Below are 9743 nucleotides of genomic sequence, written 5' to 3' on the forward strand. Positions count from 1 at the left end.
AATATGAAATAAAATAACGGATTATTCATCTGTTGTGTGTTTTCTTCAGACTTTTCAATAAGTTCTAATCCATTGTATAAATGTTACAAATTATAATCCATAAGGGACGTTGAATGGCATTTTTTCAATAAATAATACTTCTATTTTGATTGATACGTGAGCAAACGATCAAAAAATATGTAGAATTTTTTTAATAATGATATTTTTTTTTTAAATATAATTAATGGAAATTTTTTTTTTTTTCAAAAACTGTTTTTCAGAAGTGAATTGAAAATTATAATATACATAAATGAAATATACATATCAAATTTATTCATCATTTTTTTTCATTTAATTAATTATATATATATATATACAAATTATACATTATTGTAATTGAATATGAATGGAGGCAATTCAATTAAATAATTTGATGATATCAAAAATAATTAATCTAAATTAATCATTATTCCTGAATTGAAGAAGAATTAATTTTATAAAATTAAAAATATAAAATTAAATAACTAATCATTCATCTATCTGTATGTTTTCTTCAAACTTTCCAATAAGTTATAATCCGTTGTCTAAATTTTTCAAATTACTATCCATAAAGTACATTAATTAGCATTTTTTGATTTGATACTTTATTTGATATTTTCTAATTATTCGCTCACATATTAATCAAAGTAAAAACATTCTTCATTAGAGTAATGCCATTTATTGTACTTTGTGGATTGTAATTATATTAATTTTTTAAAAATTTGATCCAAGTAAAAATTTATTTTTTCAATTCTTTTTTCTTTAAAAGTTGATTAAAAATTACAATATATATAAATAAAATATAAATAATAAATTTGATCATCATTTTATTTATTTAGTGAAGCACATATCTAACTTTCTTGGACGTTACGGAAATAAATATGGATCCGCGAGTTTAATTATCAAGTCAAAATCAGAAGCGTGAATAAAATGTTGTGGAAAAGCTTTAATTGCGAAATATGTGTTTCGCGTTTAAAGTCTAAAACAAGACTGTTTTTACAATAATGTTGGTTGACGCAGCAACCTTATTTTTTTGAAAGACATAAGAGGTTTATAAACGTCTTTCGTCTATGATGACTACTAGATCATTAAAAAGGGGGCGAAACGGGTGATCTTACCCTTTGTAACACTACTTCCCCCCGAGGAAAAGATTCGTCCCGACTCGGGAAAGATAAAACAATTATGGAAGTGATCTAGCAGTCAGTGCTCAAAGGTGAGTTGGAGCTGTGGCTCTATAAATTTAAAGACTCCCTTTTTCACTATCTGGCATTTGCCCACAGTTCCAAGGTAAACCACAGAAAACCTTGAGCAGATAGTTGAGCGTTGAATAATTTCAAAAATTTATGTGCCTTGTTTTATAAAGGTAAGTGTTATTAAGTGTTGTGTGGCTTCATGAATTCGAAGTTATCAGCATCGGTCCAGATCGATGTCGAAAAGAAATCCAATCCTCTTCATGAAGGATTGCCCAAACGAAACAGGTTCGGGTGAAAACATCGAGGTGGGAACCGAAAATTCCAGGACCAAACAGGACAAAAAAAACAGACTCCTTTTCACAGAAAATAGAAAAATGGATGGGCTTTTTTCCAAAAAATATTCCCTCCCAAAGAAAATTCCCCCAAAACTCCCGTCAGAAGCCTCACCGTTGCCTGGCACGTTGTCGACAAAGTGCCAGCCAACTCCAACGACCGGCACGGCCGCTCCGTGCGAAGAGCGGCAGCCAACCGCGAGCCCGAAGAAAGTATTTGACCAAGACTCGACACTGATTCGCACAATGGGATCTCAACGGTCCTTGGAGCCGCGCTGAAATCCGGCTCCTTCTCAATAGCAACAAATGTAAGCTCTTTGAGAAGTTTATTAATCAAAGAAATTAATTCAATTCTAATTTGAAGGATCGGAGGAAGAGCAACCCATCCTAAAATCATTCTCTCTTATTCATAGACCAACGCTTGAAGCAACATTAGGTTCGACGCAGTAAAATCGAGCCGACCAAAACCCGACTTCGTCTCAGCGTCATCTCGCCTCGAACCTACAAAATGAAGACCAGCTACGCAAAATGTTGATTGCAAGAAAATAAATTTTTTTTCAAAAAACATAACCTCGAATAATCTTTATGTTTTTTCAATAAAGAAAATCTATTTTACTACTTATTTTTTTTATGTCTTTTACTTAATTAAGTGTATCCCTTAATAAAGCAATTATAGGTTAACTATATGCTATCCGCATGTCAAGGAAGTACAAAAATCTTCAAAAACTTGATCGGCCGTAGTTTCTGCATTTATAACCAAGACAGGAGCCGATAAAGAAGAAAAGGTTTGTTTTACTAACCAATCTTCGTGAATCTCATGAATAGTTCTGAGTAGCTCTAAAGAAATGCTCAATTCCTCCTCACGAGAACGGGAACCAACTCGACCAAACACGTTTCTGGGGAAACTCGCAAATAAACAATCAAATCTACTCTGAGCTCAGACGAGCGAATGCGAAGATCGAAATTTTTCATCAATAAATGAGATTCGAAGTCGCGAAAATTACCTAACCTTCGACAAGCTTCTACGAAACAATTGCTACTGAATATCGATCTTTCCATCACCTTTACAGGCAATGGAGTCGTCTGAAGATGTCTATCTAACATAACCATTTGAGCGAAATGCTGAAAATAATAGCAATAACGATCTGGGTCCTGATACATCAAATCTAAGAGATTACTTTCAGCTCCGTCTCGATATTCCTCAACAGGTTCTAAAAGTGTACAGACCTGGCAATCTGCTCAAAACCTCTTGGTAAAAGTTGTTTTTCCGCATCCGATATTTCCTTCAATAATGATCGTAAGCGGTCGAGTTTTACTCAAATGAATTCCAAAAGGCAGATTTTTCTCCCAATCGATGACCGACTGTAAAGAAGGTCAAGTCGATCACAGTCGTCAAGGGTGTTCGTATAAAGATCTAACCTCAAAGGATGTTCCTGGTCTTGAAGAGACTGTTCCAGGTTGATCTTCTTCAAATGGAGCAAGACGATCCAAGTGAACCACTTTTTGACGCGAATGAGGAGATCTTCGGATTCTATAAACATCATTTATCCGGTTAACCAATAAGTGAGGGCCTTCCCAATTTCTTTGTAGCTTTGAACATCGTCCTTTCTGTCTTCGGGGTTGAAAGAACCAGACGGAATCTCCAGGATTAAATTTTGAATCTCTGGCTCGAATATCATAACGAGTTTTTAATTTATCTAAAGCCATAGAAATTCTACTCCTAGCAAAGTGATGAATTTCTTCTAAACGTTGTTGTAATAAAAAGGCATAATCTGTTTGATGCTGTCTTTGCACAGGAACAGGGCGTTTCTCTAAATCTTATGAAAGTCGAAGATTTCTTCCAGTAAGCATGAGGGCTGGCGTCTGCTTCGTCGTCTCATGAATCGCAGATCTGTAAGATAAGAGGAAGAAAGGGATCCAGGAGTCCCAGTCTCTCTGATTCTGCTCTACGAAGGACGACAAATACTGTAGCAAGGTTCGATTCAGACGCTCTATCATGCCGTCAGATTGCGGATGCAAAGGAGTCGTACGAGTTTTCCTAACGCCTAAGATCTGAGTAACCTCTTTCATTAAGGTTGACTCAAAATTTCGGCCTTGATCAGTATGAAGTTCCAGAGGAACTCCGTGTCTACGAATAAACTCTTTAACGAATGCCGGTGCTACAGTGGAGGCTTCTTGATTAGCGAGTGGGACCACTTCAGGCCACTTAGTGAAATAATCAGCAATAACCAAAGCACATTTATTTCCAGAATGGGTTATCGGGAGAGGTCGGAAAATGTCCATCGCTATCCTTTCAAATGGAGCTTTCACGTTGTAAATTTGAAGAGAGCTTCGTCCTTTCGCTCGAGGTCCTTTCTTTGCCGTGCAGATTCGACATCTTCGACACCAATCTTCAACGTCCATCCGGCAACGGGGCCAAAAGTAGAAGTTGTGAATTCTGCCCAGAGTTTTATTTGACGCGAAGTGTCCGCCTGCAGGAGAATCATGATAAAGAGCAAGAATCTCCGGAACTCGTGTCCTGGGAACCAAAAGTTGCCACCTGATTTCTTTCAAGTCTGCAGATTCCCCTTTTCGGTATAAAATTCCATCAATTAAAAGGATAAAGTCCCATTGAGCCCAATAAATTTCCAAATCTGGCTCGGCTAAAGATATATCCTGCCAGTCCTGGCGAGTTTCCGCTTCTTTCCAAGACTTCACTCGAGTCAAAGTGTCGTCCTCTTGTTGCGATTCTCTCCATTCCTCCTGGTTATTTTCGAGAGAAATCTTCCGTATTGTAAGAGAGGGGTCTCGGTTTTTCTCTAGTCGTACACACTGTTTACACTCTGGCATTTCCTCGCAGGATCTTCGTGAGAGAGCATCGGCGTTTCCATGATGAATTCCTGCTCGATGCCGAATGTCAAAATCGTTCTGACCAAGCCTCTATAACCATCCAGCTACCTGACCTTCAGCAGATTTGAACGAAAGTAGCCACCTAAGACGAGCATGATCTTTACGTATCAAAAATCTCCTACTGTACAGATAATGGTGAAAGTGTACTACGGTCTTGACAACAGCTAACAGTTCTCTACGAGTGACACAATAATTCCTTTTAGTTCTACTCAAAACTCTGCTGAAATAGCTTATCACTCTCTCCCAACCTCCCTGAATTTGTGACAGAACCCCGCCTATTCCTGAAAGAGAGGCATCCTCATCTGAAATAAAAGGAAGTTTGACCTCTGGATAAGCTAAAATCGGCGAAGAAATGAGATTTTATTTTAATTTCTTGAAAGCTTTTTCGCATTCCGGGGTCCAGTCAAAAGGAATCTTGATTCCGGTCAAGTGATGGAGAGGTTTAGCTATACTAGCGAAACGTTTTAAAAATCTTCTGTAATACGTACAAAGGCCTAAAGAGCTTTGAATTTGTTCTTTATTCTTAGGTGTCGGCCAAGAAGAAACCTTCTCGATTTTGGTTGGGTCGGTCTTCACACCTTGTGCTGAGACGATATGTCCGAGGAAGCCTACTTCTTTTTGGAACAGATGGCATTTTTTCGGGCTCATTTTCAGGCCTGCTTGCTTCAGCCTAGTTAAAACTTGTCTGAGATTTTGAACTTCTTCTTCAAAGTTCTTGCCAAAAACGATTATATCGTCTAAACAAACGAGGCATATTTTGCCAGTGAGCCCATGGAGAACAGCCTCCATCATTCGTTCAAAGGTAGCCGGGGCATTACTTAAACCAAACGGCATAACCTTGAACTGCCATAATCCTTTCAAACCCGTAACAAAAGTTGTTTTTTCGTTATCTAGAGGATCCATTTCGACCTGCCAGTATCCGCTCTGAAGATCCATGGTGCTGAACCAAGTTGCACCAGCTATCAGGTCGAGTGTCTCGTCGACTCTCGGTAGAGGGTAAGAATCTTTGATGACGACAATTTATCTTGACCTTGATGACTTGTTGATCAATGTATTCTTGGATATGAAGGTCACAACTCAAAACACTTTTTTATAGTGTTAACGTTTCAGTCATGATGGGGGCCCTCCTCAGAACCAATTTACTTAAACATCTGTCACGGACAAAAATAATAAAATAATGTACAACTCGGTTTTAACAAAATTAAACATAGTGGTTTAGATAATAAGCAAGGATGTTCATGCAGATGTAAATGAGAGGAATTACCCAGTGTGGGATGACACTTTCAATTACATCGAATAATTGGTAATTAAAGAAATAATAGAAACAATAAAAAACAAAAACCGAAACACACTGCGATCGCGATACGTAGTTTCCAAGACTTCATACTTGTTGTTAATTTGATAAAATAAAATAAAACACACAGCCGTTATAGGTTTAAATCAAGAGCACATTTGCATATGTGGAACGTCCAGTGTGTAGTGGGGGGGAGATCGATATCGATAGTTATCAGAGCAAACATAGAGTCAACGGGTTAAAAGGAAACCAAAATTTTGTTGAGAAGGTAAAATCGAGAGCAAGCTCAGTCGGTAATAGATAATTACAATGGTCGTATCACAGAGGTGTGAATATTACTCAGATGTTCGATGTCTTGTCTTCGGTTGACAAAATTGGGATGTGCAACAATATTGCACATTTCTAACAATAGCCTATTATAATACAATGGTTCAACGTCAATAATGCTGGCTTGAGAATAATTGAAAGAGTGGTCGAAATCGATGGCATGTCTCGTCAGTGCAGTACAATTATCCTCGTGTTCATGGATATTGCGTTTATGCTCGGTTTTCCTGGTGTGTAGTTGCCTACTTGATTGGCCTATGTAGGACATGTTGCATTGGATGCAGGGAATTTTGAAAACTACACCAGAGCGCATACCCGGGGGTAAGGGGTCCTGACCCGAATCAAACATCGAGGATAGATCATGTGCACATTTACCCACAAATTGAATTTTGTACTTAAAGAATGTTCTGTTGAGTGACTCAAACAACCCCACGACGTATGGGATGGAAATATGGTTTTTTTGATTAGCTTGTGCAGCAGATGCATCAATATTATTGTTGGAGCTAGTCGATGACAAGATGGAATCGTATTTGAACTGTATATGCTTGTTGAGCAGACGAGGTGGATAGTCGTTTTTACTTAGTACCTGCTGAATCAAAGACATATTTTTGTTATAAAATTCCATACTTGAGAGTCGAATTGCTCTGTCAACCAAGCAATGAATCGTTCCAATTTTGTAAGATCTGGGATGGTGAGAATGGAAATTTAAATACCTCTGTGACCAAGTAGCCTTATGAAACCAATCTGTTTTGATGAGCTGGTTATTATTGATGATCAAGACATCTAAAAAGGTAATTCGATGATTAAACTCTATTCCAGAGGTAAAATGTAATCTCGGATGGAATTGGTTGACGGCAGATAGCATTTCTGCAACTTTATCCGAAGGGTCAGCTGTGATTATGTCATCTACATATCTGAAATCGAATAAAGCCTTGAAGCCCAGTTTGTTGAGACAATATTGTTCAAGATCATCCAAAACCAAATCCGACAAAATTGGAGAGAGCGGTGAGCCCATCGGTAAACCATAAGTTTGAGCATATATGTTCTGATTAAATTTAAATATCGCAGCCTCAAAACATATGTGTAATGCTTTTATGAGTTCATTAAGTGGGACAGGAATTTTGTCCACCAACTGATGCCAACGCTGTTTCACCGCGTTGATTGCAAGATCTTGTAGAACATTTGTAAACAATGACACAACATCCAGCGAAACTAATACATGGTGAGGTGGGAGACTTTCGATCGATAACTATCGATATCGATCTCCCCCCACTACACACTGGACGTTCCACATGTGCAAATGTGCACTTGATTTAAACCTATAACGGCTGTGTGTTTTATTTTATTTTACCAAATTAACAACAAGTATGAAGTCTTGGGAACTACGTATCGCGATCGCAGTGTGTTTCGGTTTTTGTTTTTTATTGTTTCTATTTATTCTTTAATTACCAATTTTCGATGTAATTGAAAGTGTCATCCCACACTAGGTAATTTCTCTCATTTATATCTGCATAAACATCCTTGCTTATTATCTAAACCACTATGTTTAATTTTGTCATAACCGAGTTGTACATTATTTTATTATTTTTGTCCGTGACAGATGTTTAAATAAATTGGTTCTGAGGAGGGCCCCCATCAGGGCTGAAACGTTAACACTATAAAAAAGTGTTTTGAGTTGTGACCTTCATATCCAAGAATAACATTAATCGGTAAGAATCTTTCTTTGTTATATCGTTCAGCTTCCTGTAATCGATACAAAATCGTTTGGATCCATCCTTTTCGTTAACAAGGATGATTGGTGAGGCCCAGGGACTAGACGATGGTTCAATCACATCGTTCATTAGCATGTCCTCCACAAGCTTCTTCACCTCTTCTCGAGCGTTGAGAGCGAGGCTTCGAGGAGCTTTAAAAAATTTGATTCATGTAAAAATTTTTTTTTTCTTAATTTTTCTTTTTATAGAAGTTAATTGAAAATTATGATACACTAAGGGCTTCGCCCCTGCGCGCTTCGCGCGCCAACCCCATCTCGGCGCTACGCGCCTCGGGCACTCGACGCTGCGCGCCTCACTATTTCCTCATGCATTGTCTAGTAGACAGGCGAATTCCTTCATGTTGATTTGATGACAGGTCTGCACTTGCTGTCCACGTCAATTCCTTCTGTGCGCACTTTTCTTTTTTTCATCAATCTAAGCTTCCATTCGTTGGTTGAAAATTGGTGTTCCTTCTCTATTGATATCGATCTATCTCCTTGACTTGCTGAATTATTTTTGCTACCGCTCTGCCCGTTATTCTCCAAAATCACCTTCTTTATATTATTTTTTTCTCTATATTCGCGTTGCTGTTCATTCCGCAAAACACCTCTTTCTCTTGTGGTCAACATCGATCCTGGTCGTCCTCTTACCTGGTTATACGAATATTTGATGGATATTATTCTATGGCTTATTTGGTTCTGCGCACTTGCAATTTTGTTTTCCTCTTTCTTTTGTGATACTTCCGACCATCCACCATCTTCATCGCCTTGTCTGCTGCTTGAAACTCCTTCTTTCTCCATTGTCATCGTAAATCCTGGCTGTCCTTTTGACTGTTTGGTGATATATTTAGATTTACTATTATTTGATTGTTACTTTTCATACTTATTACTCACTATCTGAATTTTATTTCGGTTCTACAAGACATCAAAGTGTCCACTGTCTCCGTCGCCGGTGAAGAGTAGCGAGGATTGTGTTTCATTTTGTAATCCGATCCGGTGTGGATGAATTTCTTCTTCGCGATACACGATTAAACATATCTCAAAAATGTCCGCAGCTGCAGCTAATTCTGCTTCTCCCCCGTATATTCTATTTTTATTCATATGTGATTTGTAATCCCCAGGTGACCTAATCACAGCAACGTTTGACTCATTACCTGTAATAAAACCCGCAAATGTAGACCAATTATCCACTACATTTGAGACGATACTCAGTCTCACCTCTGCGTGTCGATCTTGAGTGCCGTATACACAATACGCCAACGTGCGAAAAAGACAATTCCCGACGGAAATCATCTTGATGATTTTCGTTTGCATGTTCATTTTTTGCGTGTCAGAAACAGATACCTATAAAGATATTTGTCAAAGACTGTCATAAACAGCCGATGACAGCTGTCGAAGGGTTTGCTAGATGCTTTTTGTTTTGTTTTCGGGATCTCACCCCACCGCCAACTTCATGCGTATAATATTGTTATTATAATATTTTTTTTACTATTGTTATTATAATCTTTTTCTACGTTCATTTGTTTGAAACTTTTTTATTAGATAGAGAGATATGAATGAAATATAAATAAGAAATTCATTTGTCATTTTATTTATTTAATAAATTATATATACATACAAATTATACATCAATATAATTGATTATAAATGTAGGCAAATAAATTGTATAATTCAAAGATATGGAAAAAAAACTTTAAATGAATCATGTTTTTCATATTAAGAAATAATTGCCTTTTTTTGGGATTAAAAATATGAAATGAAGTCACTAATCATTCACCTATCTGTATGTTTTTTTTTTTTTAACTTTTCAATAAATTCTAATCCATTGTATAAATGTTTCAAATTACAATCCATATAGTACATCAAATGGCATTTGTTTAATGAATCATATTTTCATTTCAATTGATGTGTGAACAAATAATCAAAAAATATATAGGATTTTT

The sequence above is a fragment of the Neodiprion pinetum genome, chromosome 2, assembly GCF_021155775.2.
Source record: "Neodiprion pinetum isolate iyNeoPine1 chromosome 2, iyNeoPine1.2, whole genome shotgun sequence".
Classification (NCBI taxonomy): Eukaryota; Metazoa; Arthropoda; class Insecta; order Hymenoptera; family Diprionidae; genus Neodiprion; species Neodiprion pinetum.